The following is a 10826-nucleotide window of genomic DNA, read 5'->3' on the forward strand; positions in this document are numbered from 1 at the left end:
GGCAGGCGTGCCCCCCACCATCGTGGCAAGGTGGTGGGCCCCTTGGCCTTCATCTTTTGCAGGTATTTTTCTTATTTTCTGAAAAGTGGCTCCGTGAAGTTTCAGGTCATTCCGAGAACGTTTGCTCCTGCACATAAATAACACCATGGTAATTCTGCTGAAAACAGCGTTAGACCGGGTTAGTTCCATTCAAATCATGCAAGTTAGAGTCCAAAACAAGGGCAAAAGTGTTTGGAAAAGTAGATACGTTGGAGACGTATCACATGCCGGGTGTCCCGAGAGAACTCGCCGAGCACACTCTCAATATTGATCCAAAGTTTAAGTCAGTCAGGCAGTTTCTCCGATGATTCAACGAGGACAGGCGCAAGGCCATCGGAGAAGAGGTGGCCCGGTTGGCGGCCGGGTTCATTGTGGAAGTCTTTCACCTAGAGTGGTTAGCCAACCCGGTGCTTGTACTCAAGAATAACGGCACCTGGCGTATGTGTGTGGATTACACCGATTTAAATAAGGCTTGTCCAACTGACCCTTTCGCTCTCCCTCGTATTGATCGGATCATTGATGCTACAGCGGGTTGTGCGCGTCTGAGTTTTCTGGATGCCTATTCAGGTTATCATCAGATCAAGATGGCAGTCAAGGACTAGGAGAAGATAGATTTCATCACCCCGTTTGGATCCTTCTGCTATGTGTCTATGCCCTTCGGGCTCAAGAGTGCCCAGGCAACTTATCAACGGTGTATGCAGAATTGCCTTCACAATCAGATTGAGCGTAATGTTCATGCTTATGTGGATGATATAGTGGTAAAATCCAGGAAAGAGGAAACCTTGGTCACAAATCTGAAAGAGACCTTTGATAACCTCCGGGTCTACAAAACCCGGCCAAGTGTGTTTTTGGAGTCCCAGCTAGCAAGCTCTTGGGTTTTTAGGTGTCCAACCGAGGTATTGAAGCTAACCCGGAGAAGATTAAGGCAACCACATCCCTGGCCAAACCAACATGCATCAATGACGTTCAACGGCTGGTGGGTCGTGTTGCTGCTCTGAGCCGGTTCATAAGCCGGTTAGGGGAGAAGGCGATGCCTTTGTATCAGATGATGAAGAAAACGGATGATTTTGTTTGGAGCGAGGCTGCGAACTACGCTTTTGAGGATCTGAAGAAACAGCTCGCTGAGCCGCCGGTCCTTGCTGCTCCAGTTGAGAAAGAGCCGCTATTGTTATACGTAGCCACCAACTCACGAGCTGTTAGTGTGGCAATTGTGGTGGAGCGTAAGGAGGTTGGCAAGGAACATCCGGTTCAAGGCCGGTTTACTACGTAAGTGAGGTGTTGATTGAATCTAAACAAAGATATCCACATTGGCAGAAGCTCGTATATGGGGTGTTCATGGCGAGCCGGAAGCTCTAACATTATTTTCAAGGTCACCCAATCACTGTGGTTAGCTCTGCTCCTATGGGAGACATCATTCAAAATAGAGAAGCCACTGGACGAGTCGCCAAATGGGCTATTGAGCTTGGGTCTCATGGGTTGAAGTATGTACCACGTACTGCGATCAAATCTCAAGCACTGGTTGATTTTATTAATGACTGGAAAGAGATGCAGATGCCGGAAGAGAAACCAGACAACACATATTAGACTATTCACTTTGATGGGTCTAGACAATTGGAAGGCTCGGGTGTCGTGGTTCTAAGTCTGACAGTAGTGTAGGGGGGTAAGTATGGAGAGGCGAGGTCTTAGCTATGGAGAAGTTGTAAGGACGCAAGGTTTACGAGTTCAGGCCCTTCTCGGAAGAAGTAAAAACCCTACGTCTCGGAGCCCGGAGGCGGTCGACTGGATTATATGAGTATGAGTTACAGAGGTGCGAACCCTTGTCTCGGAGGAGGGGGTGGCTTATATAGAGTGCGCCAGGACCCCGGCCAGCCCACGTTACGAAGGGTTCAATGTACATTAAGGCAGGGCGTTACTGGTAACGCTAGTAATAAAGTGTTATGATGACCATAAAAGCTACTTAATGACCGACCGTTAGTGTGCGGGGCGCCTTTAGGTCTCCTGACCGTCGAGTGGTTGGGTCTTGGTCGAGTGATTGCTTTTTGGTCGAGTGTCTTCGAGTCTGTTGAGTGGGGCACCTTCAAGTTGATTGAAAGGCGATTTCTTCTAGAGATGTCCTTGGGTAGGGCAGCTAGGACAGGTCCATGACCCTACCCTAGGTCCATAGCTTCATCATTAGCCCCCGAATGGATCGAGGTTTGAGTGGGGAAGGAGTTGAGGACCTCTCCGACTCGTTTTTCATGCCGTGAGCATATCTTGCTCCGGATCAATGGACCCGAGTGATGACAGCAACTTCCTTTTCAGTCGCCTTGATCCATTCTTAATTCTTCGTCGAGTGAGTTTCTTTATCTGTAAGGCTCCGAGTGACGGTGCGGAGGAAATCTTTTAGTCTGACAAGTTTGTTTGCTACCCGCGGATTTAGTGGGATCTGAATTTCGGGAAGCGCGTGGGACGGGGGAGGCCGCAGTAATCGGATGGGATGGAGCGGAGCCGCCTCGATCCCCGCGCCACCTTTTTCGCCACGTATCGCTCACGCGGTCGTTACGGGATTTGACGGAGCCATCTGGACCTACCTGTCAGCCACTCGGAAGCGGCCTCATATAAGGCGTTGGACCGGAGTCCCCCGAACAGTGCGCCCCATTACTTCTTCTCCTCCTCACGCCTCTCTGCTGCGCTCGCTCTCGCCCCAGCGCCACCGCACCACCCGCGTCTCGTCGGCGACAATGGTGAAGGAGAGGACAGCGGCTCTGGAGCGGGCGAAGAAGGCGACGGCGAAATCGAAGGGGAAGGCGACGAGCCGGGGCGGATCTTCTTCGCGGACTGGCCTGCCGAGGGGTTGGATCCAGGGTGACTGGATCCACTCGAGGATCTCCCAAGAGGACCTCGACGACCTGGCCGAGGGAGGGCTGATCCCCTATGACTCGGCGCGGCTTCCGGGGAAGGAATCCGAGCCGCAACCCAGGGAGGGTGAGCGCATTCTTCTTGCCACCCACGTCGACCGTGGGTTTTCCTTGCCCCCTCATCCTTTCTTTCGAGGGTTTCTGAACTTCTTTGGGGCTCAACTCCACCATTTTACCCCCAACTCAATCGTTTATCTTGCCGTGTTCATTTCCTTGTGTGAGAACTTCTTCGGTTGTCGACCTCACTGGGGTCTTTTCAAGCATATTTTCACTTGTCGCTCCCAGACAGTGAAAAAGGCTAATCCGAGTGACGAGAGGACCCAAGTGATCCAGATGTGTGGGGGTCTTGGCATCCAGACGAGGGGAAAAAGCTCCTTTCCGGCCATGATTCTTCCCGATTCAGTTCGCGGATGGCAGTCGACCTGGTTCTACTGCAAAGACCAGTCGACGCCAGGGCAATCGACTGGCCTCCCTCCCTTTACCATGGACCGAGTGGAAAAACCCTCCCCTTTGAAGGTGCTCCCGGAGGAGAAGGCGCACGTGAAGGTGTTGGTCAGCTGAGTGGTCCAGCTCATTCGTGACGGGGTCACTAGTATGGATCTCTTGGAGGTCTTCCTTCAGCGGCGCATCCAGCCTCTCCAAGCCCGAGACCACCCGATGTGGATGTATTCGGGTCTAGAAGACTCCACTCGGATCCACCCGGAGGAGGTCAATGATGACACGCTGGAGAAGTGGCTGTCGAGCATTACCGGGAACAAGGACAACCCCAGGGGAGCCAGGAGAGTCCCTCCATTCGACCAGTCTCATGCACCAGAGAAGGTCTGATTCTGAGTTTTTGCTTGTAATCTGAATTCACTCGCGCAGCTGTCTATATTGCGTCGACTGGCTTTGTTCTCCCTGCTTTCTTTCAGGCCATTATTGAAATGTATTCGATGCCCAACGGGGAGCAAGAGCAAGCTCTGGAAGGCGAGGCGAGTGGTGGCGAAAGTGGCGAGTGGACTTTCGATGGTGAAGGGGATGTAGGAAGCGACGACTCGAGTGATGAGGAAGAAGTCGAGCCGCCTCCTCGCATAGAGAGGCGATCCAAGCTTGACCAGGATCGGCCGAGTGCCCGCGACAAGGCGACTGCTCAGGCTGGTCAGTCTTCGAAGCTTCCTCGGATCTCTTCACCAACCATGACTGAGAAGGCGCCAAAGCACCCCAAAGTTGCAGAACCAAAGACTCAGAAGGCGCTGCCGAAGATCAAGATCGATATCCCTGTCGCCTCCGCGTGAGTGTTTCTCCTTGTATTCACTCGACGCTCCGCGCTGTTTATTTTTCTTGTTTTAACTGGATGAGCTTTGGAATTGTTAGCGCTGCCACTTCCGGGACCTCAGCTTACATGGATGATGATGAGGTGATGGAGGATGCGGTCACTTCTAATCTGGGTATGATTTCTGCCATACTATCTTTCTTTGGTCGATTCAACTGCATCATGCATCATTGGGTGACGTGATTTTGGCAATTTGAACTTTGTACAGCTCCCAACATTATTGACCTCCCTGATGATGATGAAGAGCCCGAGAGGTCTTTGACAAGGAAGAGTAGGCGAGCTCCTGTAAGTGAGGCGCTACAGTCGACACCGAGGGCGGAACCAGTCGTTCAGGACATTGGTGACGTCAATCGGGGTTCTGTTACCTTCGCGGAGCCCCTGTCGAGCGCCTTGCCTTCTTCTTCGACTGCTCAGGCCCCTATCGGCCCGCCTTCACTTTTTGCAACTCATCATGTCCCGGAGGATGAGGTGAATGCTGCTAGGGAAGCCATACGCCAGGCGGGCATTATGATGGAGAATATGAAGACGGTCCGGGACGCCAGCCAAGCCGCCTATGATGCCAGCTCGGCTCTCTAGAGCAATGTTCAGGTTAGTTGGTCGCCGCTTGTTCTGTTAGGATATGCTATCTGAAGATTCTTTCCGAAAATCTTTTCATCTGTACACCCACTGGGTGCGTCGATTGAATTTTTTGGACTAGTGGGGGCACGCTGAGTGCACCCACTGGGTGTAGTCCCCGAGGCTACGGCGGACTGCTGCCAGTTGACCGTAGTCTTTGTATTTTGTCGAGTAAAACCGAACTGGTAGTTTGTTTCTTCCGCTCGATCCGGTCGAGTGGAATCAGAACCGGTGAGGGCACGCAAAGTGCACCCACTGGGTGTAGTCCCCGAGACTGCGGTCGACTGCTGGCAGTCGACTGTGGTCTGAGTTCTACTTTGTCTCTCTCTCTCTCTCTCTCTATTTTGAACTCGACTCCGGCGGGCCGGTCGAGTGGGATCAGAACCGGTGGGGGCATGAATGTAGAGTTTTGCCAGAACTTTGAAGAGGAGACTCAGTGTATGAAAATTGACTTATCCTTGGATCGTGAATGTAGAGTTTTGCCAGAACTTTGAAGAGGAGACTGGGCGGATCGAACCAGGTTTGGATCCAATCAACTCTCCCGTGAAAGATGAAGCTGCCATGAATTTGCTCCGACTGGAATCTCGCATTGACGGTGCCGTGAACTACTTGGCTCGACTGAAGGTTGCCATGTCACGGATCGACCCGACACTTTGGCCAGAGGCTACGCTCCAAAACGATCTCGAGTCTCTGATGACTCGTCTTAACGGAATCCCTGACCGAGTGCAGGAGTGGAAGAAGTCTTCTGCTTGGGGCGGCGTTGATGTGGCTCTGTCCTTGGTTCGTGTCCACTGCAAGGAGGTGCGACAAGACAAGCTGGCAGCAATCAAGGTCGCCAACACCCAGAAGCATGACTTCCGAACCTTTATGGAGACTTTCATCGCTGCAGCCACTCGGATAGCCGACGGCGTCGACCTGGATGAGTTCGTCGAGCCTGCCAGCCCTCCTCCCGCGGAGTTAACAAACTCTTATGTCCCACCTTAAATTTGCCTCAGAATGCCGAGTGGTTTTTGGAACCGTTAAAAATTTTCGGGTCGCATGCCCGAGTACCTCGATCCGTGATCCAGAACCTTTAGGATTTTATCTGAACTTGGTTTACCGTTGAATATCTTTATGAATCTCCTGCTGAGTGAACCCAACCTTTATTCGAGACAACTTTCTGTATTTGCAGCACAGCTCCGAAGGAGGGGGAAGTAGTCGACCCATGCCTTGTATTTGTGGCGAAGCTCCCCAGGGGCGGGCGGCGGTCGACCCACACCCTGTTACTGCAGAGTGGGACGGAGCGCACATTGTATTTGTGGCGAAGCTCTCCAGGAGAAGGGTGGGGGGGAAGTCGACCCATACTTCTTTACTGTAGAGCGGGATGAATCGCGCAATGTATTTGTGGCGAAGCTCTCCAGGAGAAGGTGGCAGTCGACTCGTACTTCGTTACTGTAGAGCGGGATGAATCGCGCATTGTATTTGTGGCGAAGCTCTCCAGGAGAAGGTGGCAGTCGACCTTCCCCTCGTCGTCCTTGAGGATTGAGATGTGTTTGGGAGAACTTAGGCGAGTATTGGACTGCAGCTAAGCCCCCGAGTGGGAGGATTGCTCTCCACTTGGTAGGGTTTTTTCAAACTTAGGCGAGTGCCTGACTGCAGCTAAGTCTCTAGGTGGGAGAACTTAGGTGAGTACTGGACTGCAGCTAAGCCCCCGAGTGGGAGGATTGCTCTCCACTCGGTAGGGTTTTTTCAAACTTAGGCGAGTGCCTGACTGCAGCTAAGTCTCTAGGTGGGAGAACTTAGGCGAGTACTGGACTGCAGCTAAGCCCCCGAGTGGGAGGATTGCTCTCCACTCGGTAGGATTTTTCAAACTTAGGCGAGTGCCTGACTGCAGATAAGTCTCTAGGTGGGAGAACTTAGGCGAGTACTGGACTATAGCTAAGCCCCTGAGCGGGAGGGTTGCTCTCCACTCGGTAGGATTTTTCCAAACTTAGGCGAGTGCCTGACTGCAGCTAAGTCCTCAAGTGAGGGAACGTAGGCGAGTACTGGACTGCAGCTAAGCCCCCGAGTGGGAGGGTTGCTCTCCACTCGGTAGGATTTTTCCAAACTTAGGCGAGTGCCTGACTGCAGCTAAGTCCTCAAGTGAGGGAACGTAGGCGAGTACTGGACTGCAGCTAAGCCCCCGAGTGGGAGGGTTGCTCTCCACTCGGTAGGATTTTTCCGAACTTAGGCGAGTGCCTGACTGCAGCTAAGTCTCTAGGTGGGAGAACTTAGGCGAGTACTGGACTGCAGCTAAGCCCCCGAGTGGGAGGGTTGCTCTCCACTCGGTAGGATTTTTCCGAACTTAGGCGAGTGCATGACTGCAGCTAAGTCTCTCAGTGGGAGAACTTAGGCGAGTACTGGATTGCAGCTAAGCCCCCGAGTGGGAGGGTTGCTCTCCACTTGGTAGGATTTTTCAAACTTAGGCGAGTGCCTGACTGCAGCTAAGTCTCTAGGTAGGAGAACTTAGGCGAGTACTGGACTGCAGCTAAGCCCCTGAGTGGGAGGGTTGCTCTCCACTCGGTAGGATTTTTTCAAACTTAGGCGAGTGCCCGACTGCAGCTAAGTCTCTCGGTGGGAGAACTTAGGCGAGTACTAGACTGCAGCTAAGCCCCCGAGTGGGAGGGTTGCTCTCCACTCGGTAGGATTTTTCAAACTTAGGCGAGTGCCTGACTGCAGCTAAGTCTCTAGGTGGGAGAACTTAGGCGAGTACTGGACTGCAGCTAAGCCCCCGAGTGGGAGGGTTGCTCTCCACTCGGTAGGATTTTTCAAACTTAGGCGAAACGGATTCGCAGCTAAGCCACCCGCTGGGGGATTTCTTACGCAAACAAAAACAATAATAATCACTGGGAAAATTATAACGCTCTTGTATTTGATAAATAAACTACAAGAGTTTTTCTTATTACATCTCGTCCGAGTGAGAATTCAAGTATAAAAGGGGCGGAGTAGCTCCGCATTCCAGGCTCGTGGCTCATCAATCTGGCGATCGACATTGTAGAGGTGGTATGCTCCATTGTGGAGGACTCTGGTGACTATGAAGGGGCCTTCCCAAGTAGGAGCAAGCTTGTGTGGTTTCTGCTGATCCACTTGAAGGACTAAGTCTCCTTCTTGGAAGGCTCGGCTCTTCACGTTTCTGGCATGGAATCGACGCAAGTCTTGCTGATAGATGGTCGATCGGATCAAGGCCATTTCTCTTTCTTCTTCTAGGAGGTCGACTGCGTCCTGCCGGGCTTGTTATGCTTCATCTTCTGAGTAGAGCTCGACTCTGGGAGCGTTGTGACGCAGGTCACTCGGTAAGACTGCCTCGGCTCCGTAGACCAGAAAGAATGGGGTTCTTCCGGTCGATCGATTCGGGGTTGTCCTCAATCCCCAAAGGACTGATGGGAGCTCATCGACCCATGCACCTGCTGCGTGCTTGAGATCGCACATCAATCGAGGTTTCAGTCCTTTGAGGATTAGGCCATTTGCCCTTTCTGCTTGTCCATTCGACTGGGGATGAGCGACCGAAGCATAGTCGACCCAAGTGCCCTGAGAGGCACAAAAGGCCCTGAACTTGTCTGAATCGAAGTTTGACCCATTGTCCGTGATGATACTGTGCGGAACTCCATATCTGAATATCAACTCTCTGATGAAACTGATAGCGGTGCAAGCATCGAGATTCTTGATAGGCTTGGCTTCAATCCATTTGGTGAACTTGTCGACTGCTACCAGCACATGAGTGAAGCCGCTCCTGCCTGTTCTCAGTGGCCCAACCATGTCCAGCCCCCAAACAGCGAAGGGCCAGACGAGTGGAATGGTTTTCAGAACGCGGGCTTGTGCGGCATATTGGAGTAATACTGACATCCTTCACATTTGTCGACTATCTCTTTAGCCATCTCATTGGCCCTTGGCGAGTAGAACCCCGCTCGGTATGCTTTAGCCACAATGGTCCGAGAGGACGCATGATGACCACAGGTCCCCGAGTGGATATCGTTAAGGATCATCTGACCTTCTTCTGGTGTGATACACTTCTGGCCGACCCCAGTCGCGCTTTCCCTATATAACTGTTCCTTTATGACTGTAAAGGCCTTGGATCAACGGACGATCTGTCGAGCCTCTTCCTCGTCTTCTGGGAGTTCTTTCCTTAGGATGTACGCGATGTACGGTTCTGTCCAGACGGGAGTGGTAACCAGCACTTCCATTACCAGATCGACCATAGCTGGAACTTCAACTTCAGTCGGATCCGTGGCGCTTTTTGGCTGCGGGTCCTCTTCCGTGAAGGGATCCTCCTGGACTGATGGTGTGTGGATGTGCTCCAAAAACACATTGCTGGGAATGGCTTCTCTTTTGGAACCTATTTTTGCCAAATCATCAGCTGCTTGATTTTTCAGTCGGGGTATGTGATGAAGCTCTAACCCCTCGAATTTCTTCTCCGGCTTTCTCACTGCATTGCAATAACCAGTCATGGCTGGACTTCTGACATCCCACTCCTTCATCACCTGATTAACCACCAAATCTGAGTCGCCATAGACCATGAGGCGACGGACGCCGAGTGAGATGGCCATGCGCAACCCATATAAAAGTGCTTCATATTCTGCCTCGTTATTGGAGGAATCAAAATGGATTTGAAGAACATATCTGAGTTTATCTCCTCTGGGGGAGACCAACACCACTCTGGCACCGGAACCGCTCAGCATCTTGGAGCCGTCGAAAAACATAGTCCAATGCTCCGAGTGAATCTGAGTCGGCAGCTGCTGTTCAATCCACTCGGCGACGAAATCTGCGATCGCTTGGGACTTGATAGCTTTCTTTGCCTCAAACTTGATATCAAGGGGAAGGAGTTCAATCGCCCATTTTGCCACTCGACCAGTTGCATCCCTGTTATGCAGGATCTCTGATAATGGAGCGTCGCTGACGACTGTAACGGAATGATCAGAGAAGTAGTGAGCAACTTTCTTGGTGGTCATATAAATCCCATATACAAGCTTCTGATAGTGAGGATATCTTTGCTTCGATGGGGTCAAGACTTCAGAAATATAATATACTGGGCGCTGAACATTGAAGGTTTTCCCTTCTTCTTCCCGCTCGACCGTAAGTACCGTGCTAACGACTTGTCCTGTGGCTGCAATGTAAAGCGGCAAAGGCTCTTTGCTGATTGGGACAGCAAGCACCGGCTGGGTGGAGAGCAGAGCTTTGAGCTCTGCAAACGCTGCATCAGCTTCGGGAGTCCACTCGAACTTGTGGGACTTCTTCATCAATCGGTAAAGAGGTAATGCCTTTTCACCGAGACGAGATATGAATCGACTTAGGGTGGCCAAACAACCAGTAAGCTTCTGGACGTCGTGCACTCGCACAGGGCTTTTCATTCGGAGTATAGTGCCAACTTTTTCTGGATTGGCGTCGATACCCCGTTCGGAAACGAGAAAACCGAGTAACTTTCCGCCAGGGACTCCGAATGTACACTTTGATGGATTAAGCTTGATATCATACCTCCTGAGGTTGGCAAAGGTTTCAGCAAGGTCAGTCAGCAGGTCGGAGCCCTTCCGTTACTTGACCACAATATCATCCATGTATGCTTCCACGTTCCGACTGATTTGAGTGAGTAAACACTTCTGAATCATCCTCATGAATGTGGCTCCAGCATTCTTGAGGCCGAACGACATGGTAACATAACAGAAGCACCCGAATGGAGTGATGAAAGCTGTCTTGATCTCGCCAGGTCCATACAGACGGATCTGATGGTACCCGGAATAGGCGTCTAAGAAAGACAGTCGCTCACATCCCGCAGTCGAGTCGACTATCTGCTCGATGCGGGGGAGAGGAAAATGATCTTTCGGGCAGGCCCGGTTGATATGTTTAAAGTCAATGCACATGCGAAGTGACTTGTCCTTCTTGGGGACCATGACAACGTTGGCGAGCCACTCGGAGTGGTAGATCTCTCGGATGAACTCCGCTGCTAAGAGCCG

The sequence above is a fragment of the Triticum urartu genome, chromosome 5A, assembly GCF_056163025.1.
Source record: "Triticum urartu cultivar PI428250 chromosome 5A, HENAU_Tu73, whole genome shotgun sequence".
NCBI classification, from domain to species: domain Eukaryota; kingdom Viridiplantae; phylum Streptophyta; class Magnoliopsida; order Poales; family Poaceae; genus Triticum; species Triticum urartu.